This window comes from Notechis scutatus, chromosome 1, assembly GCF_049901735.1.
Source record: "Notechis scutatus isolate UNSWTSFEM ecotype Mainland chromosome 1, rNotScu1.2, whole genome shotgun sequence".
NCBI classification, from domain to species: Eukaryota; Metazoa; Chordata; class Lepidosauria; order Squamata; family Elapidae; genus Notechis; species Notechis scutatus.
This window is the reverse complement of record NC_142009.1, coordinates 31,969,439-31,991,906: the sequence shown is the minus strand read 5'-3', so window position 1 is coordinate 31,991,906 and position 22,468 is coordinate 31,969,439. Positions and strand designations below refer to the sequence as shown.

Here is a 22,468-nt window from a genome sequence, read left to right as displayed (position 1 = left end):
AAGTGGTGGCTGCTGCTTCAGGTTGGGGATCTTTGTTGGGTGGCAGTTTCTTTGTGGAAGGAAGGGGGAGCAGTGGGCCAAGCCCAAATATAATTTTTTGGTATCCATCCTCCCACTTGATGGTAGGGGCCCATTTATCCAGCCAAGCAAGTCCCAATATGACAGATTTTGACATCTTTGAAGCCACTACAAAACGTATGAGTTCATGGTATCTGCCCATCTCTAATTTGATTAACTCTGTCATTTGGGTGGCTGGGATTCCCCCAATTAAAGTCTTTTTCAAACCTGATGTGGCGTTTCAGGTTTTTAGTTTTTATTCCTAATTTTTCAACAATGGAGAGGCCAATAAGGCATCTAGAACATCCGTTATCTATTACAGCTTCTTTCTCTCCTGCCTCCCCTATGTCAGGCACCACCAACTTCACTTTGATTGTAAAAGGTGTGATGGCAGCACTCACCATAGGGTCGTCTTCTTCATCTGTTTCTCTGGGGAGAATTTCTCAGGTCAGAAGTTCTTGCTCCCTTCTGCATGGAGGGGACCTTCTACACACCGTCTAGCAAACCGGCTAGTGTCTGGAGGCTTCCTTGGATTTTTTTTTGATCCCTGGTGGCTGTACTAGGCCTTGGTTGTGCAGCTTGTGGAACAGGTGCAGAAGCCAAACAGTCAGCTGCTCTATGGCCATTCTGGCCACAACAATAGCACTTTAGCATTCTTGTGGATTAGGTAGGAGCAGCTTCAGCAGGTCTGGTCAGAGGCCGTCTGGCCACAGCTCTCCTAGGAGGGCCTTCAGGTAGAAGTTTTTTCTGTGGGTTGATTTCCCTGTCTAGCCTGAGGGACATTGCATGCCAATCCTTCAGAGTATCGGGTATTCCTCTAATGTTGCAGGCCTTTTTTACTTCTGGGTCAATAGCGTTCTTGAAATAGTGCAATAAAATTCTTTCAGTCCAGTCAATGAGGTGGCTTCTGACCTTTCTAAAGTCCCATACAAAGTCTTTTTTTTTTTTTAACAAACTTTATTCAGTTTTTCACATTAAAAACAAAAATCTCTTTTTAGTGGACAACATATTTCCGTGTCATCACCTTTACATACAAATATGACAGCAATTATACATTCATATATGCATACTTAATTCTATTATTACCTTTTCCATTCCAAATTTTCAGTAAGGAGAGAAACAAACACATTAATTTTAGCCTCTTCTATTAATCTCAATCGAAACAGCTTTTTGTTTCATTTCAATTATTTCAAATATAATCCTTTAATATTTATTTTAAAAATAAAGGTAAACAATATGTGTTTGCCTAATAATAATAATGATAATTTTTAAAAAGTTACCAATGTCTCTCCTTGTTTTAATAGTCTATATTAGCTTATTAATTTAGTTGGTTCTTTAGTCTGTCATATTCCCTTTCCATTACACATTCTTTTTATAAATTCTAGATTAATACAAATTTTAACACTAAAAAAAAAAAAAAAAAAAACAAGTATAGGTTTCCCCCCTTTTTCTGTTTTGAGTGTGACATCTCAATGATTAAAATATACCTTTATTCCCTCATCTTGATTCCCAATAAACCATTATTTTTAAGATGTTACAATAATAATCATTACATCTTTTCATTTGGATTCTGCAGCATATTTTTCCCCCTTGATTTTTTTTATAAGAGTTATCAGTATCTACATTACCCTATTTTCTAAATATTTTTAATTGCAAAAACATTCTTATTACCCCTTGTCACCCTGCAGAATCCCCTTTTTAATTCAACAACCATTATCTCTGAAAGAACAATTTCTGTTAAACATTTTACTGTTTCCGTATTTCTTTATTTCATGCACCTGTTTCTTACTGCTTCTCTCCCCCTCTTTTCCCCATAACTTTTCTCATTCCAGTTTATATCCTTCTCTTTCTTAAAATCTTCCTTTCCCCTTTTCTGGGTCTTTCTGTCTTTCCCAACTTCACAGGTATTCCCCCTTTTGATTGCCTTCTTAAGTCTCAACTTTTTAACCTTCCTTCTTTCCCCACTTCTTTGTAGTGTTCTTTGTGTTAATTGTCTATTTAAGATGTCTTCTCCTTGAGCCGACTCCTCCTCCTCTGAAGCTCTTTCTTCTTGTTCTTCAATCGCCATTTCCATTTTTTGTAACACAGAGCAAAGTGATTAACCTCTTTTCTGTAGTAATTCTTTCATATTTTAAGTTCCATTTTTAATTCCCAAGAGATATCATCATTATACACTCTTATATTTTATGATCGTTAAAGTCCACAAAAAACCACTTTTACTTTCCTTCTTTCTTCTTTCAATTTTCTAAAGTTCTCAGTTATTCCAGCCCAGGGTCTATACCAAAAACATCAATCAATCCCACAGTCAGTCTTTCCTTGCTTTTTTCTTTATTCTGGTTCTGCTTTCACTTTCTAAGATTCTTAGTTTGTTTCAATATTTCTTTAATGTTATATCCACACAAGTTCATTCAGAAACAGGATGCTTTCCCTTTTGTTTGAGCTCAAGTTTTTGTCAAAAGGTGGCACTGTTCATTATACAAAGTCTTCACCTTTTCCCCCTATTTTTTTTATTTAGGGTTTTTTGAACCTCAGTATTCCAACACAGTCCAGTCTCCAATTTGTAAACTTTATTATTATTTTTTGATAATCTTAAGTCCAGCTTTATTTTATGCCTGTTTATTGCCAAAATATTTTAGTCCAATTTAGTTAAATCTTTAGTTCTGGCTTCTTCCTTTCCCAGTTCGAAGCCCCGCTTAGCTGTCAAAAATATTTTCTTTCTTTTTTCCCTGTCCCTTTGTAATTTCGCCGCTCAGTTTTCTTTTCTTAACAATTCCATGTTACCTTAATCCCGGGGTACTTTTGTTTAGTTGTATTGCCCAGTTGTCCCAGTTCAGATGTTATCCACCTCTTTCTTCCCTCCTGCACAAATCTTAATCCAGCTGAGTCCTCCTCTTCGGGGTGGCCAACCACCACTGCAGTCGTCTTCAGGGGGAAAAAGACCAAGCCCAGGGGAGAGATGCGGCTCCCCCCAACCTGGCTTGTGGTTTCCCCTTACTGTGCCACCCTTCCAAGGCAGCTTCAGCCCCTAATCGTAATGATCAGGGCTCTCCAATGAAAAAGCACAGACCATAGCCGCAGAGAGTCGCAATCTACAGTGCGTCAGTGAGGAGCCTCTGCCTTCTTCCTAAAGTCCTATACAAAGTCTTGTAAGGGTCGAAGCCTTGTTTCATTTCCCTTAATTTGTTCTCATTTTCTCCAACTTTGTCAGGATTCTTGAACATAAACCTAAGGAGTTCATTGAAGGCATGGGCATCCTGAAGTTCTGGAGCTTGCTCGTAGTGCAATTGAGACACCCAATCAGAAGCATCCCCCTCATTCATCCCATCTGTTATTGCAGTGACCAGATCTTGATCTGTTGCATATTGGGCTCCAAACTGATCTACGTAGGACCAGATTCGAGTGAGGAAATAAGCAAAATGTTCATGTTGTCTGTCAAATGTTGCTTTAAAAGCCATCTGATCTGGTCTAAGGGGGGGGGAGGTAGGATTGCCATAGCAACTGCGTGTTGAGCTGGAATGAATGGAGCCTGACGAGGAACAATTAATCTTGCTGAGGTATTCTGAGACCCAGCTGAGTTGGGAGTCTCTGGAAGAAGGGCCTCTGCAGGGTTGCTCTGAGGGGTGGCTGATTGGGCACCTGCTGTGAAGAGGCCATTTGTTGCCTTCTTCCCTTTGATGGGAAGGGGGGGCTGCCGTTTGGTGCCGGTGCAGATCCCTTTGCTGAGAAGGGATCGCTGATTCTCTTTGGGGCCAGGGTGTTCCCAGACCAGGTGGTGCAATGGGTTCTGGCATTCCACTGGCATTGGACCCACCCTTGACCAGGATAATATCCTACCCTGGAGGAATACTCTCTGCAGGGGGTAATCTTTTTTCTGGTTGTGGAGGGGGAGGGCTTGGGATTTGTAATGTACCCAATGTTGGCTGCATCTGCCGTCTCTCTCTTGAAACTTGAGCCTGTCGGCCTGGGCTGTTTCATAGGGGCTCTCCAACAATGCCACAGTGATTTCCCCCCTCCTTCTCGGACTAGGGAAAGTAAAGGTAGGCTGCGTTAAGATCCAGCTTGTCTGGAGAGGTTGAGGCTGTGAGACATAACGCTCCATCTTAAGTGGCTGGAGTTGTTCTGGGATTCCTGCCAATGACTGGCTTTGGGATGGAGGCCACAGGTTGCAGTCTTGGGAGGTATCTGATCCCAATGTCCTCCCGCTTCTCCACTGTGTTCTGTGGGCCATTCATAGAGGGCTTGAGAAACAGATGTGTTCAGCTTCTCCTCTGGTCTCTTTCCTGGATTCCATCTGGCAGCTTCTCCATGAGTCAGTCTCCTTGGGCCAGGCTCCTAACCTCTGTCTCTCCTCTGCAGCTTCTAACGTCTGCATCATCTCTTCAGAAGGGGGGCTGGGGGCTTCAATTAGTCCTCTGGTGTCCAGCCCCATAGCCCCTTCAGTATCTTCTTCCATTTTTGCTGAGTCTTCGCACTGCTCCATCTTTGGAACCAGTGCTGGTGCTCAGCACCCCTGACAGCCCCCTTTTGGGGTGCTGGAGTTTATTAAAGATTCGGGTTAATGTCAGAATTCCAGCAAACCTCCATTCCAATCAGTAACTCTGAGACAACATATCTCAAAAGTACCTTTATTAGAATAGCACTTGGCACATCTGTGGAAACCTGAATCTAAAAGTTTTTTCGGCTTTCCACAATTTCTCAAACTACAAATCCACACACACACACACACGGTCATCATCACATCACATGGCCCAATCACGATCCATCCAAAAGTAAGATTTTTATTTCATCCTATGCCATACTAAATGACCTTTAACTAACAAAGAATTTTATTTTGTCTATTTAGAGCTACTTAATTGAAATCACCCCCCTTCCAGTCTCCCAGGGTATGTGGCAGCATGGAATATATCTTCCAAAGCTGACACATACATACACACCGGCAGTTCACCTCCCAACGACCCTGGCCTGAGGTAATTTCCTTATCACAAGACCCATCACAAGATTCACAGATGACCTGTCACAAGACCCTCACTTGACACACCCACACCCACACCCACACCTAAGCCCTTATAAATAGAACACTGACACTGACATGCCCTAAACTCCGGTGAAGATGTTATCTAGCCTGGTAATGAAACATTCAGAAACCAACCCCACAAGCTTGGAGAACCTTTGCCCTTAAATGTACCAGTTTTCAAAAATAAGTGCAAGTCATTTTCTTAAAAGAATTGAAATGCTGATGACCTTTATTTGAACTTAATTTAAAAATCTTTCATATTTTGGGGATAATTTGATTATTTAAAGACAATTGGTTGTCAATCTCATTATGCTGGAAATACACATAATCCTCAAGTTTTGGCCACAACTGGGTCTGGAATTTCAGTTGTAAATCATGACAATCATAAGTTGAGGCACCCATGTGAACTAATTTTACAAACATTTTTATAATGATTATTAAGTGAGTCACATGTTCTTAAATCTGAATTCATTCTCTTGAATGGGCATTTTTGTTGCAAACTGACAAAAAAATTCACTAGAAATGGGCAAAAGACATTGCAGTTCACAATCACATGACCATGGGATTCTGCAACGAGATATAAAATATCAGGTGGTGATCAAGCATGTAAAATGCAGTCACATTATCTTGGGAGGCAGGGAGCAGTGGGACATTTTACAATAGCTTAAAGCAGGGGTCCCCAACCGCCGGTCCGCGGACTGGTACCGGGCCACGGAACAAGCCTTACCGGCCGCTGGTTGCTGGGCGCCGCCATCTTTTGGTAAAAAGCAATTTTTCGTCAAAAAGATGGCGGCGCTTAGCGTTGGTGAGCTTTTCCGGTAGAAAGCCATTTCTACCCAAAAGCTCACCAGAAGCGCTGGCGCCGCATTTTTGACGAAAATCACTTCCGTGACGCCACCGGAAGTGATTTTTCGTCAAAAAGATGGCGGCGCCAGCTGACGCCAGAACCGGGCGCTGGCGCCAGCTGACGCCGGAACCGGGCCCGCGCCAAAAAGGTTGGGGATCCCTGGCTTAAAGCATTTTACAGGCTATAAATCACCATTTCTAGGTCATAGTACCTCTAACTGGTTGTTAAATTACTGGTCATAAATTGAAGATTACCTGTATGCAATGGGTGAGGGATTACTTACATGATTTGAGAGAGAAGCTCTTCATGCGGTGTCACCCAAGGCCCCCTCCCTTCCAAAGCTACCTCTTAAGCAGGGGCTGAAACCAGAAAAGTTCAAAGCCAGCAGGAATCTGATTACCTTCACAGAGCACCAGTTCCTCTCCCCACTGAAATGATACCTATCTATCCACTTTCATAAACCATGCTTTCGAACTGTTTGGTGGACAGAAATTGAGGCAAGTGACAGGAGGCCACACTGCCACACAGTGTTAGCACTTAACCAGAGCAGAGACCATCTCCAGCATCATTAAGCCACTTAGCCACAATGCCTCTACTTACAGCACTGGCTGAACCATATTAGACGTCAGGATTTCCAGTTGTGCTGACAAAGCAACTGAACTGACAAAGCAAAAGAACTTCACTGTGAGCCAAATAGTTTTAATCTGGTCAAAACTATCCAAAACTTTCTGCTGGTAACAGTAACAGGTGCATGCATGCACATACACATCACTGCTTTTCTTCCACTGGATACACTAGCAGGAGGTTTTAGCTGAGAGGGATGAGTTTTAGTCAGATTTGCCTTCTGCCACTATCCATTCATCTTCCTCCATGTTTGTTGGTCAAAACTCCAGTGGTTGGTAGGCTTTACAATCAGTTATCTTTGAAGTACACTGTAAGATTTCCCATGGTCAACATTGGAGTAACTCAGTTGGGGACATCTTCTCAGCCAGGACTGTGAGAGAGAATTTCTCTCAATCTACTTTTGTAGTACTTCTTACAGAAAGCTCCTGTCAGACTTACATCAATCCCTGCAGAAGCCTGTCAGATTGAAGCAGATAAAAATAAAGCAACTTTGGACTAGTAAGGGAACTTCTATTTTTGGAAAAATAGAAATAAAGCAATGCTTTGAAGCTTCTCTACCTCCTTATTCTGGATACAGTCTAAAACTCTTCTTTCCTTTCTCCCTGTTCCTCTTTAGCTGCTGCAGTGTTACAGTTTGGTTTTATTCAACCTTTGATTTGAAGGTGAACAGGATTCATTCTGCTGATATAGTAAGTGCTCTTGGAAGGATTGAATTAGTTGAATTTAGATAATATGAGTGTTAAGTTTGGAGAATAAGGAGACCAGACATCTGACCAGTGACTTCAACTCTTTAATAATAACAAGAATCAGAATGGAACAGAGCAATGCTATGGGCAGCAGTAACCCTTTTATAGGGTTAGCTGCTGCCTTATTAACCAATGAAAATGCGCAACAGGTTCCAACTACTGACCAATAAGGACAGTCCCAAAAGTGGCCAATCAGGGACTGGTTCTGGCCCAATCCCAAGTTGTTGTATAAGGGCCAATCAAGTGTGCAGGTTTTCAACCCCTAATTTGCATTTAGGTTATTCACTTTTATTGATTCACAACACCCCTCCCCCTTGGGTTCCGTTTGAGGGGAGCTGTGATAAAATCCTCAAGATAGGCAGGCCGTTTGGTCTGCCTGGATGATTTCCGAGGCTCCACCGGGTTTTGTCCAATGTCCGGTTCCGGTGGAGCGTTTGGATGACCATTGTTAAGTTCTATTTCGCTGCACGGCGATTCTGTGCTGCATTCACTGTGGATGTCTCTGCTGCTGTGTGTTTCTTCGGGGTTTTGCAGTTCGTTTCCCCCTGTATTAAAGTTCCCTGAAGACATCAACTCCCTCCCCGCTTCACATTCCGGTGCTTCGCTGGGCTGTAGGGCTCCCGTTGACCTGCTATTAGTTGTATCAAAGTCAATTCCCTCGATACTCCCTCCCCCTTGAGTTGTTGAACCGGGGAAATCATGGCCGCTGGGTGGTAATCTCGATTGGAGTTGGTCTATGTGGTGTTTCCACACCCTCCCATAGTCTGTTAGCAGGCGGTAAGATCTAGGCCCGGTGAGGTGGGTAACGGTTGCGGGTATCCATATCGGGTCACCAGAAAAGTTTTTGGCAAAAATTAAATCGCCTACCTTAAATTCTCGGCATTTGCTGCTGGAGCCGACAGGTTTTTCTGGTGCGAAAGCTGGGTGGAGCCGGTCAAGGTGCGATCGTATTTTCCGGCCCATAAGAAGTTCAGCCGGTGTTTTGTTGGTCACGCTGTGGGGCGTGATGTGCTGCAATAAGAGGATTCGATTGATTTTCTCGTCGATGTTGCCAAATTCCATTTTATGCAGGGTCTTTTTCACAAATTGTACCATGCGTTCTGCACGTCCATTCGCCGCAGGGTGCACGGGCGAGGTCAGCGCATGGCGGATGCCCCGATCAGCCAGATATTGTTCAAAGGGCAATGCAGTGAACTGCGGGCCGTTGTCCGAGACCAACACGTCCGGAAACCCGTGCGTGGCAAATAGTCTGTTTAATTTATTAATAACTGAGTCGGTTGTAGTTGTGTGCATTCGATGAATCTCGAGCCAGTTGGAATAGGCGTCGACAGTAATCAGGAAAGTGTGACCTTTGGTAGGCCCCGCAAAGTCAATATGAATACGGGACCACGGTCCCCTCGGTGTTTCCCATTCGGTTGGGCTTGCTTTCGGTGGGGCGTTGCTGACGTCCTGGCAACGTTGGCACGTAGCGACCCAGGCCTCGATTCTTTTGTCGATTCCTGGCCACCAAGCGTAGCTGCATGCGAGTGATTTCATCCGCACAATGCCCGGATGTCCCTCATGCAATACCGCCAACACAGTCTGTTGCAATTTGGCAGGGATTACGACTCGATCGCCCCACAAGATACAGCCTTTTTGGGAAAACAGCTCGGTTTGGCGGGCTTTGAAGGGCGCCCATTCAGGTGCAATTTGGTCCGTCGGCCACCCCCGTTCATCCCAGCGTAGTATGTGTCGCAGAACTGGGTCACGTTTCGTTTCAAAAGCAATGTCTCTAGCCGTCAAGGGTGGTGCCTGTAGAGTTTTAATCTGTAGTGTTGAGAGGGTTGGGGCTGGATCCACAACAGCGTCTGGGAGCGGTGTTCTGCTCAATGCATCGGCGTGGAGAATTGATTTTCCCGGGCGGTGCTGCAAGGTGTAGTTGTAGGCCACCAGGAATTCAGACCAACGGGTCATTCTGGGGGACAATATATACGGGGTTGGTTTATTACCCGCAATGATCCCCAGTAGCGGTTTATGATCAGTGATTATTGTAAACGCACGGCCATAAACATATTCGTGAAATCTTTTAACTGCAGCAACAATAGCTAAAGGTTCTTTGTCCAGCTGACTATAATTTCGTTCAGCTTTAGCTAGGGTTCGCGAAAAAAACGCGATGGGAGCCTCCGCTCCGTTTGGTAACACGTGGGCCAGAATTGCCCCAACCCCAAAAGGTGATGCATCACACGTGATAGTGAGTGGCAGAGTCTCGTTGTACTGCATAAGTACTGAATCAGAAGTTAGCAATTTCTTTACTTGTTGGAAAGCATGTTGTTCCCGTTGCCCCCAAAACCACGTTGCTTTTTTATCTAATAGTCTATGCAATGGTTCAGCTACTGTTGCTTTGTGGGGTAAAAACACATTATAGAAATTGATAAGTCCAAGGAATGCCTGTAGGTCTGTCTTGTTCCTAGGAGTGGGTGCCTTTTTAATTGCTCGTAATTTGTCTTCGGTGGGATGAATTCCTTGGCTGTCCAGGAGGTATCCCAAAAATTCTACTTTTTCGGTACATAAGTGGCATTTATCTTTTTTTACTCTGAGGCCTGCATTTTGGAATCTTCGTAAAACCTCTCTGAGTCGTTTTTCTAGGATGTCTTTGTTAGGTGCGGCGATGAGTACATCGTCGAAATATGGGACAACACCTTTTATCCCTTGTAACAACCTTTCCATTAAGCTCTGGAAGATTCCAGGGGCGATGCTTACTCCGAATTGGAGCCGGTTGCATTTAAATGCGCCCCTATGTGTTACGATCGTTTGCGCCTCGGCTGTGGTTGGGTCTACAGGCAATTGTTGATACGCCTGGGCTAAATCTAGTTTGGCGAAAACTTTTCCGCCGCCCAGAGAATGGAGTAAGTGTTGCACTACCGGTACTGGATAAGCACTTTGCTGCAGTGCGTGGTTTAATGTGGCCCGGTAGTCTCCGCAAATTCTTAGGGACCCATCGGGCTTGATAGGCGTTACTATTGGGGTTTCCCAACGGGCGTGGTCGGTGGGTTCCAGTATGCCCTGCGCTATCAGCTTATCGAGTTGTTCGTCGATTTTAGGTTTTAAGGCGAACGGCACCCAACGCGGCTTAAGGTGGATGGGTGCTATTTCAGGGTTCAAGTTAAACGAGATTGGGGTCCCCTTATACTTGCCTAGTCCGTTCGCGAAAACGTCTTGGAATTCTTGCACGAGTGCTTCCTCCCAATCGACGCTTTCGGCCTTGTGGACTCCGGCTACAGTGATTCCGAGCGGCCTGAACCATTGCAGGCATAGAAGACTAGGCCTGTCTCGATCCACGACAGTCAGTGGTAGTGCAATGGTGCGGTCCTTGAATGAGACCTGGAATCTGCGGGACCCGACGACGGGAATTCGGTTGCCCTGATAGTCTTTGAGTATAACCCTCTGAGGGTTAAGGTCTTGGCGGCGAATCGTTGGAAGGAGCTGTTGGAGCGTTTTCCACGACACCATCGAGAGGGAAGATCCCGAGTCTACCTCCATCACGCAAGGTTTGTTTTCGATGGCGACCTTTACTCGGATTTTCCCGGCATCCAGGGATGTAGCGTGGTCTATGGTGATTGTTTGGTGGGTCTCTTCCCGCCGGGTTTCTTCACGCCTGGTGGAAGTGGTGGACGGTTTGTTTCTGTAGGAGTGGTTTAATTGTTCTCGGTGTGTGCCGACGAATCCTGAAGACTCGCATTCGGCCTGTCGGGGTTTGGAGTTTTGTTTGCTTCTGCAAACCTTTGCGATGTGACCTCGCCTCCTGCAATTTCGGCAGAGCGCGTCGAGGAATTTGCAGCCGGATCGTGGGTGATTGGATCCACAACCGGCACACGGTCAAAATGAGTGTTGTGAGGACTGCTCTCTCTCTGTTCGAAGTCGGTTGACCTCTTCCTCATCGCTGTCGGACGGGGACTCTAGGTCTTCGTGGTGAGTTGATACCGGGTGTCTCTCTGAGCGAGGCAAGGTATCAGTGGCGAGTTTACGTAGCGGTGCGTTGGTGCGGCGCATTCGGGCTGCCGACTTCTTGGTCGCCTCTGCTGCCGAGGCTTCTTTAAGGGCATCGTTGAGACTGATGTCCCCCTTAGCCATAATTTTACTCTGGATCGTGCCGTCTTCTAGGCCCAGAACCAAACGGTCCCGGAGAGCTTCTTCTAAGTCTGCGAATCCGCAGAGGCCTCCAAGGTTTCGGAGGTCCGCGATATAATCAGCGAGGCTTTCGCCTTTCTGTTGGTCCCTCCGGTAATATTTGTGTCTTCTGACGAGGGTTGGCACCGTAGGTGCGTAGTGAGCCCGTAGTAAAGGCTCGAGGACGTCCCAGTCCATCTCTTTTACCTCTGCTGGCCTGGCAAGTGACTTTGCCATCTTAAACACGATCGGGCCGCAGTGAGTTAGAAAGATAGCTCTTTTTTTCCCCGCTGTTGCATTTTTTAGGTTGTTGGTCTCCAGAAACATCTGGAACCTATCCATGTATGACTCCCAGTCTTCGGTCTCTGGGTCGAATGGAGCGGGTGGTACGACACCGCTGGCCATGTTGCCGTTGATGGTGCGTGTTTGACCACGTGCTCTGTAGGTTGCTCTGTAGGTTTAGTCAGCTCTTCGGTCTCCGCATCCCATCCTCGTCGCCAGTGTTAAGTTTGGAGAATAAGGAGACCAGACATCTGACAAGTGACTTCAACTCTTTAATAACTTCAACTCTTTAATAATAACAAGAATCAGAATGGAACAGAGCAATGCTATGGGCAGCAGTAACCCTTTTATAGGGTTATCTGCTGCCTTATTAACCAATGAAAATGCGCAACAGGTTCCAACTACTGACCAATAAGGACAATCCCAAAAGTGGCCAATCAGGGACTGGTTCTGGCCCAATCCCAAGTTGTTGTATAAGGGCCAATCAAGTGTGCAGGTTTTCAACCCCTAATTTGCATTTAGGTTATTCACTTTTATTGAGTCACAACAATGAGCATGGCAAACACTGTCCTTAACATCATGACTGAGAGACAAGGACCTAGAAAATGAAGGTTAATCTGTTATTAACATCTGAGAGAATTCTGAAATACTGAGTCATCAATTTAATGTGAGTGCAAATAGGACAAATGTGATTTCAGGCTACATCCAAATCATGGGAAATACTTGTTTCACTTTGTTGGAAACCTCCCATTTTTAGTACCATTTCCAATTCCAATCTCTTCTTAAAAATCACCAGCGAAGAAGCACCCACAATTTCTGAAGGAAAACTGGTTAATTGTTCAAACATCCTAACAGCGAGAACAATGAACCAGTGGAATGGCTTGCCTTCAGAAATCGTGGGCGCTTCATCACTGAAGGTTTTTAAGAAGAGATTGCACAGCCACTTGTCTGAAATGATATAGGGTCTTCTGCTTGAGCAGGGGTAGACTAGAAGACCTCTAAGGTCCCTTCCAGCTCTATTCTATTCTACAATATTTTAAAGTTTCCAACAAACTGGGATGTATTCAGAGAAAAGCAGCAAGAAACTTCAGAAATTGAAAACTCCTCATACTTTTAACATCATCTGATGCTCCTGCATAATTCATAGGAGTGAAAGAACTATAAATATAAATAGGTGTGTGTTAGGAACCTGTCCACCAATTAATTGGGTTGGCAATATATAAACCAACAATGTATGTTTGTAACTTTAAGACAAAGTCACTGTATTGATTTGTACTATGTTCCGATTGGTTGATTGTATTGTGAATTGCCATAAGAGGGAACTAGAGATCATGGCTTGCTCTCTCTGACATTCTGTATCTCTGACATTCTGTTGCTATCTAAGGTTCTCTGTTGTATTTATGCTGTGCTTATACTTTGATATCTTTGTTTACTGTAAGCGACAAAGGCAACCAGTAAGAAGACTTTGTAATTGGATATTCTTTGGATTGTAAACCATATATGACCTGGACCGTTTATTGGACTGTGCTATTTCTTAAAGTAAACTTTACCTCAATTTAGTGTATATGTGTGTGGCTGAATAATTATTCATAACTACTCTCATAAACATTTCCATGTGCATATCCTTGTTACTCAAGGATTATTCTGTACATATCATAACAGTGTGCTTTTCTTTTATCCAGAGAATGAGATGAATTATGCAGAAACATCAGACAATGATAAAAGATTGAGGATATCTAGTTACAGAAAACAAAACACACTGTGCTTGGATCTATGTAACCTTAATCATGATTACTGCAGAACAATTTGTTGGGTTGCTTAAAAATAATCAGAAAACTTCTATTAGTACTTTGCTTAACAATATCTGAAAAGAACTCTGGAAAAGACTGACATTGTTATGGAAATTACTGAGAAGAAAATTATTTTGAGAGTTCTAGGCTGGTGTTATTCAGGAGTCATAATTAAAGTTTAAATCCTTTAAAATCTCTAATCAAGATTTCAGTCTGAGGGTGGAGGTGAAGAGGCTTTAGATATTCATCCTGAATAGAGGCAAGCAAGTTGACCATGCCTATTGTCAGAAAGGATATCTTGACCAGGTTCATTGTAGAGATGATTAAGGTAACTTCCTCACTCCAACTACTGTTAAATTGGGACTAGTAATCTTTGGCAACACAGCTAAAGTTTTCTCAGATCATTTAACTGTTGTTTTGCTCAATTTATTTTTTAGTCACGGATTATGACAGACAACTACTGCAGAGAACATCAAATTCTAAAAATAATAAAATCATTTGTCCAACTCAGTGAATCTGAATTAACTGCGATTAATATAGTGAATCATTTTTCCTTCTCTGTATGTTTTTATTCCAGAAGATTACAGTATAATGAGGTTTATTATTACACAGCTTATATCTGGAACTTTGATTTAACGGATCATTACATAGGCAGCTAGCCTTATAAATAGATAGGTACTTACTCTTTCTGTCTCTACTGTATTGTTTGAAGATCTAGCTTTAGCTATGCAGTTTGGCATTCTTTTTGTTCTGGCATCATGGATACTTTTGGCTTCTCCAGGTAAGGCATCCACAGAATGATGATAGAATGATATAGTTGGAAATGACTGGAGCTTGCATTCCACTGGATCAGAAATGAATTCCAGAATATTAGAAGAACTAGAGAAGTTAATGTGTTGATAATCTCATTGGTTTAGAAAACACCATACCACTCAACCCTTCTGTGTCCTCGAAATATGGAATTGAATTAGTGATACTATTTATCATCTGCAAAAAAAATCACAGAAGAAACAGAAAAGCCGTCAAACCTGTGAAATACTATAGAGTGCCCTGAGTCATTTTGGATGTAAACCAGTTTGATTTATTGCTTTAAGACGGATCTCCATTCTGATTCACCAGTCTATTTTGATGAAGTTATGAGATCAAATTTACACTGTACTGGAATTCCCAATTGAGGCTTTGCAGGACCCTATTATTAATACGTTCTGGGTGTAAAAGATTCTACAGTATTTTCCTCCTTTTAGACTGTCCCTGCTCCAGGCTAACCATTAATTACAAACAGTTGCCAGGGAATTTATACTGATCCTTATTTTGAGAGCTATAAATCTTAAGAAAAAGCAATTTAAAAGTATTAGGATGTGATATGTATCCTAATGGTTGTAGATATTCCTTAATTCTTAAAAAAAACACCTACAACACCTAGGATATATTATCATATATATATGTATAGAATTTACTGTGATGCTAAATCCTTTTCTGAATTGAAAATTCTTCTCTTTGTCCCCTCTGTTCTTTTATATATAGGAGGTAACATGATATTGATTGATTGTCATTAAGTAGTTGTCAACTCTGTGACCACATAAATAGATTTTTCCATGATGAATTTTTCCTAACTTGGTCTTTCAGCTCTTCCAATGGAGGCCCACTAATGTAATGTCATTGAGTCCATCCATCTTGCTGCTGGCCCTCATATTTTCATTCAAAATCAATACATACTCTTGAAAATATGTCGACCTAAATGGAGAGCTTCAGTTGCCATTCTCAGGTCATCAACCCTAGGGCTGGTCTACTCTGCAGCAGAATATTACTGCCCCTATATGGTTTAATAGCTGCCATACTAGTAAGTTAGATGCCAGACTTAATGACACTATGAAAATTATAAGAAGATGTATTAAAACCACCCCAAGTTGCTGTATTCTGTTCTGAGCCAGATAGCACTGCCAGCTTTATGAAGGCAAGAAGCCATAGTGAGAGAATAAAAAAATATATGAACAATTAACTCCTACCATACATGCCAACCTTCCTTATTTATCAGCCAGAAGACTCAAATCCAGAAAACCCCTAGTGCCTCTTGCACAACATCTGCCCAACAACTTTAACATCAATTCCCAATAGAAAGCCAAATAGGTTGCTGAAGAACTTTAGAAAATTGAAAGAAAAAAGAAGGAAAGTAAAAGTGGTTTTTTTGTGGACTTTAACAATCATAAAATATAAGAGTGTGTAATGATGATATCTCTTGGGAATTAAAAATGGAACTTTGAAAAATGAGAGAATTACTACAGGAAAGAGGCTAATCACTTTGCTCTGTGTTAGAAAAAATGGAAATGGCGATTGAAGAACAAGAAGAAAGAGCTTCAGAGGAGGAGGAGTCGACTCAAGGAGAAGACATCTTAAATAGACAATTAACACAAAGAACACTACAAAGAAGTGGGGAAAGAAGGAAGGTTAAAAAGTTGAGACTTAAGAAGGCAATCAAAAGGGGGAATACCTGTGAAGTTGGGAAAGACAGAAAGACCCAGAAAAGGGGAAAGGAAGATATTAAGAAAGAGAGGGATATAAATTGGAATGAGAAAAGTTATGGGGAAAAGAGGGGGAGGAGAAGCAGTAAGAAACAGGTGCATGAAATAAAGAAATACAGAAATAGTAAAATGTTGAAAAGAAATTGTTTTTTCAGAGATAATGGTTGATGAATTAAAAAGGGGATTCTGCAGGGTGACAAGGGGTAATAAGAATATTTCTGCAACTAAAAATATTTAGAAAATAGGGTAATATAGATATTGATAACTCTTATTAAAAATTAAGGGGGAAAAATATGCTGCGGAATCCAAATGAAAAGATGTAATGATTATTATTGTAACATCTTAAAAATAATGGTTTATTGGGAATCAAGATGAGGGAATAAAGATATATTTTAACCATTGAGGTGCCACACTCAAAGCAGTAAACGGGGGGAGACCTATACTTGTTTTTTTTCTTTAGTGTTAAAACTTGTATTAATTTAGAATTTATAAAAAGAACGTGTAATGGAAAGGGAATATGACAGACTAAGAACCAACTAAATTAATAAGTCATATAGACTATTAAAAGCAAGGAGAGACATTGGCAACCTATTGTTGTTGTTGTTGTTATTATTATTATTATTATTATTATTATTATTATTATTATTATTATTATTATTATTATTATTATTATTGTTATGCAAACACATATTGTTAATCTTTATTTTTAAAATAAATATTAAAGGATTATATTTGAAATAATTGAAATGAAACAAAAAGATTTTTCGATTGAGATTAATGAAAGAGGCCAGAATTAATGTGTTTGTTTCTCTCCTTACTGAAAATTTGGAATGGAAAAGATAATAATAGAATTAAGTAGGCATATATGAATGTATAATTGCTGTCATATTTATTTATTTTATTTTTTTATTTATTTATTTGATTTGCCAATTGTTTACAAGATAATAAGTATAAGTGTATACATAGTTGTGAATACATGAAATGGGTACATATAAGAAAAATAAAAGAATAAGAGAAACAATAGGACAGGGACGGTAGGCACGTTGGTGCGCTTATGCACGCCCCCTTTACATTTGTATGTAAAGGTGATGACCCAGAAATATGTTGTCCACTAAAAAGAGATTTTTGTTTTTATGTGAAAAACTGAATAAAATTTGTTAAAATAAATAAGTAAACTGTATATTAAGTCTCATTGATATTATTTGATCATTAATTATATTGTGGCCAAGTACCATTCTTGCTACTGTATACATGTCCTAACTATGAAAGAAGCACCATTCCTTCTTTGTTTTACATGGTCTGAATAATAAACAGAGTGGTATTCTGAATGAAAGTGTCCAATTAAAGTTCATTGCAGTTAATTAATGCTGAAGATCAAATTGCAGAATTTTCATTTTATTTTTCATTGTGTTGAGCTTTCCTGTGTTCGTGCTCCATATGTTCTATATTGTACTTTTAGTTCCATCTTTGCAGGTTTGTGTTTTCTTTTGCTATTTGGCAGCATCTGCAATTAGAAACCATGAAGGCTTTAACCAAGTCATGCCATAAACACCATTAGTGCTCCAAATTATCCTCAGTTCTTCCTCAGTAACATGTAGAATGATGGGGCCCATCATTCAGTACAATATGGTCTTCCTTTAATATTCTTCCAATTTCCTCCCATAAATTTCCTTTTGTTTTTTGTAGTATTTAGCTGCTACATCAAACAAATGTTTCTATCTCCTCACTTCACTGGCAAGTCTCTCCTCTAGCTCCATTTTGCCATTTTAATTTGCCTTGGCAAGTCTCTCCTCTAGCTCCATTTTGCCATTTTAATTTGCCTTGCCTTGCACCAACCTCCAAGTGGAAGTCATATCAACCAAAAGCATGCAGGATGCATATACCCACACAATCCATAGTTGAGATTTGGGAGGCGTACTTGATGATTCATTTGCAACCATTTGCAACCTATACTCGCCCATCAACCCCTTCATAGCATAGGTATGCATCAACATCTACACACATTTGCAAACAAGTCAAAATCAAGTTTTAGAAAGTTGCATTAAGCCAAAGTATTATTTTTTTTTAACTCAGGTAAATCCTCCCATTGAAAAATAGTTGCATTTTCTTACTCTGAGTTTAGGGCTTAATACTGTGTGAATATAGCCACTGGTGTATATTTTTTAAAGAATACACACATTTTTTAAAATTGATTTGGAGGTTTATTTGCATCTTATTTCATTCCATGCCAAGGATGGCTAACAACCATGAATGTGATCTTTAGTACATTTAACTAAAATTTAACAGAACTACTTTATCTCCATAGGATGTGCTATAAGAACAGAACAAATAGACACCGAAGCAAGCTGCAAGGCAATTAAGGGTTTTTGTATACGTAATACTGAATGTAATACACCATATCCCGTCCAGGGAACATGTGGAGAAGGTATTTTGTGTTGTCTCAAGTAAGGTTTTTTTAATTCTTACAAACATTGCAAAAATGATATATTCTATTTAAAAATTGTATTTTCCTTACTCTCCAAAGAAAAATAATTCTAATTAATTGCAATGATCCATGTATTATTAATATTTTCTATTGACTAAATTGCCAAACAGGTGGTACAGAAAGAGAAAAAATAGTTCTAGCTTGTAAGACAAATCATATTGTATGTACTTCTTGTTTCCTAAAAAAGCAATATTTTTTCTAATGTATTAAAGTCCCTGAAATTAAAAAAGACATAGAACCTAGTAGTTGTTCATATTGAGGGGGAAATAATTATGACCAAAATTTTAACACTGTATTTATTTGTGGGGTGGAATCCTTGATTGTTTAAAAGGGTTACATTTCCTAATAGAGAGGAGTGATTTGATTCTGTTTATTGTTCCCAGTCTTTGGTTAGCATGTATGTATATATACATATACATATACATATACATATACATATACACATATACACATATACACATATACACATATACACATATACACATATACACACACACACACACATATATATATATATATATATATATATATATATATATATATATATATATATATATATATATATTCTTAAGTTTTCGGTACTTACATGTATGGTATTCAGCTTTGTTCGGGTATTTTCCCACGTCATTATAGTTGTGCTTTTAAAGTTGTAGCAACGTTTCGGCAGAATCTCATCTGCCATCATCAGGATTCTGTATTGTGTTCGTCTGTGAGTCAGACTTTTACAGTTGTTTCAGTTTTAAATTTGGGGCTAGCCCAAGCACAACTATAATGACATGGGAAAATACCCGAACAAAGCTGAATACCATACATGTAAGTACCCACGAAAACTTAAGAAAACATATGTATGTATGTATGTATGTATGTATGTATGTATGTATGTATGTATGTAGGTTAGGATGTCTTTTCGGGGGTGATTTAATTTCCTCCCGCCCACACACCCCGTCCTAGGGTGCCCCATGCACAGTCACCTCTCCATGAGGCCACTTCTATTGGCTGATGGAAGCTCCCCGAAGGCAGAATCACCAGCCGCTTCTATCAGCTGGTAGAAGCGGCCTCATGGAGAGTTGAGTGCGCATGGGCTGCTCTAAGTGGGGGTGTGCATGGGGGAGGAAATCTACCGGGTGTGCATGGGGGAGGAAGTCTACCGGGCGGTAGAAGTAGCCTTGGGGCGAGTGCCCACACGCACTCCCCTTGCCACGAAGCCATTTCTATCGGCCAATGGAAGCTCCCCAAAGGCAGAGTCACCAGCTGCTTCTATCGGCTGGTAGAAGTGGGTTCGTGGCGAACGGAGTGTGCATGGGGCACTCGCCCTGAGGCTGCTTCTACCAGCTGATAGAAGTGGCTGGTGACTCTGCCTTTGGGGAGCTTCCATCAGCCAATAGAAACGGCTTTGTGGCGAGGCGAGTCCGCGTGGGCGTTCACCCCAAGGCCACTTCTACCGGCCAATAGAAGCAGCTGGTGACTCTGCCTCTGGGGAGCTTCCATCAGCCAATAGAAATGGCTTTGTGGCAAGGGGAGTGTGCATGGGGTGCTCCTGTCAGGAATGCTCCACGGGCAGCCATGCCTCACCCCGAAGCAGCTGGCGTCTCTTCCTTTGGGGAGCTTCCATCAGCCAATAGAAACAGCTTTGTGACGAGGGGAGTGCGCGTGGGCGTTTGCCCTGAGGCCACTTCTACCGGCTGATAGAAGCGGCTGGTGACTCTGCCTTCGGGGAGCTTCTATCGGCTGATGTTCTATCAGTAGTAGATTGGGGTATTCTACGTGCAGGGTGCTCCTAAAGGCAAGTTTTCTCCCCCCGTTCCCCCCATTTCTCTTCACCTCATGTAGTTTTAATGAATGATGTGAGAAATGGTGGGGAAACGCATGGATTAAATAGGCCTAAATTTTGGGGGCAGGGCTTAATTTCACCTCATGCCTAGAAATCATGCTGGGCCTTCCTATTGGTGGAGGCCATATTGTTGGAGAAACAGGGTATATATATATTTATATATGTATGGCATTCAGCTTTGTTCGGGTATTTTCCCACGTCACTGTAGTTGTGCTTTTAAAGTTGTAGCAACGTTTCGGCAGAATCTCATCTGCCATCATGATGGCAGATGAGATTCTGCCGAAACGTTGCTACAACTTTAAAAGCACAACTACAATGACATGGAAAAATACCCGAACAAAGCTGAATGCCATACATGTAAGTACCCGCGAAAACTTAAGAAAATATATAATTTAAATCTGAAACCACTGTAAAAGTCTGACTCACAGATGAACACTATACAGAAGCCTGATGATGGCAGATGAGATTCTGCCGAAACGTTGCTACAACTTTAAAAGCACAACTACAATGACGTGGGAAAATACCCGAACAAAGCTGAATGCCATATATATATATATATATATCCTCATTCATTCAAGTTATATGGCAGTCTATAGACCAACTTTGAGTACTTAACATTCTGTTAAAGGTAACAGATAAAAATTAAAGCAAGAAGAAAAACAAAAAAAAATGCATCATACTATGTTATACTATGCTACTCTAAGTATCTGTTGTAACACACCTGATAGTACAGGAAGCAAATGGGTACAATCAATCAGAAATTTGGATTAAAACATAACTAAAATGCATAAAATAGCCAGCATATTTAATCAATTAGAGGTGAGGCAAAGGCATTCTCAGCCAGTGCTTTAGATGCTTAATGAGCTATGGTGCAGTGGTTAGGATGCAGTATTTTAGGCTCACTGAATATTTATATTGTTGCCAAAGGGACATAGCTACAATGCACTGCAAAAATTCAAATAAGCAAAGGTTCTAACATATTTTCCTATATATATTGTTCTGTCATCTTCATTGATTCTCTAGATCCTATAGCCCTTGCATTTACAATTAAAGGTCATAATGGCCTTGTTTCCATACTATATATAAACACCTCAATTATAAAATTATCTTTGAGACCCTTCTGATCTCTCCAACTGGATTGAATGGTCAGATCAGACTGATAGAATAATGCATTTTATCTGACAATGGTATTTCATCATTGTTTAATGACTCCTGAACCATTTTTGAGAACCATTTTTATGATTTGAGAATAGGTTTTTTCCAAACTGTTATATACTCTTGTTTTAAAGTCACAGTTTAAAACAAAATACAGATAATATATGGTAAATAGCAGTTTGGGAAATGCAATCAATTTATTTAATTTATTTTATTCTTTTTGTTAGTTTTTATTGTTTTAAATGTGGTTTTACATTTTGTAGGCCAGTTTGAGCTGCCATGGGCGAATTGGCGGTAATATAAATTCAATAAATGAATAAATAAATGTATAGTGCTGGAGAAGTAGCTTGTAGAATATTCTTTGTAGCCCTGCCCCAATGTCACTATTGCTTTAGAACTAGCCAAATCTTATGCTTTTTCCTGTTTTTTTTAAACCATTCAGCTTTTATTATTTGTTGTATTGGATTTCTATACTTTGCTCATTGAGATACCCTGATAAATCTACTAACTGCTGAAATTAATAAATTGAATTAATAAGCTGAAGCTTGGAACTATGTTTACTATTTTTCTACAGATTTGGATAATAGTAAAGAAGGAAGTTTAAAGAAGATCATTTCATCAAAAAATCACTTCACTTCTTGAGTGATCTTTTCAGCTTATAGAATATATCATCATGGGATATAAATCATTTATCAATTTTGAACGCATCTATTCTTTTTTCTTGTGATTGTTTTTGAATAAATCTAGCTTCCTGAAATATCTATGTGGATTTTTTTATTTATTTGTATCCCACCTTTATTTTTTTTAACAAATAACTTAAGGCAGTGATCATATTGAATACACCTTCCTTCTCCTAATTTCCCCACAACAACAACCTTGTGAGTGTGTTAGGCTGCTTTCAAATGGGTTGGGTTGAGAAAGATGATTGGCCCAAAATCACCCAGATGGCTTCCATGGCTAAGGTGGGACTTG

At 40.8% G+C, this 22,468-nt stretch overlaps 1 long non-coding RNA gene across 2 annotated transcripts; it reads left to right on the top strand.

The window, feature by feature from the left end:
• The first annotated feature begins 7,119 nt into the window (after positions 1 to 7,119).
• On the top strand, positions 7,120 to 22,184 carry LOC148132735 (uncharacterized). 2 transcript variants are annotated; one of them, XR_015746878.1, is made up of 4 exons: positions 7,120 to 7,231; positions 15,133 to 15,346; positions 18,331 to 18,469; positions 22,071 to 22,184. It is a non-coding gene; the product is annotated as an uncharacterized LOC148132735 (long non-coding RNA). The 2 variants fall into 2 exon arrangements; XR_015746879.1 differs by lacking the exon at positions 7,120 to 7,231 and adding an exon at positions 14,195 to 14,287.
• Positions 22,185 to 22,468: the final 284 nt, after the last annotated feature.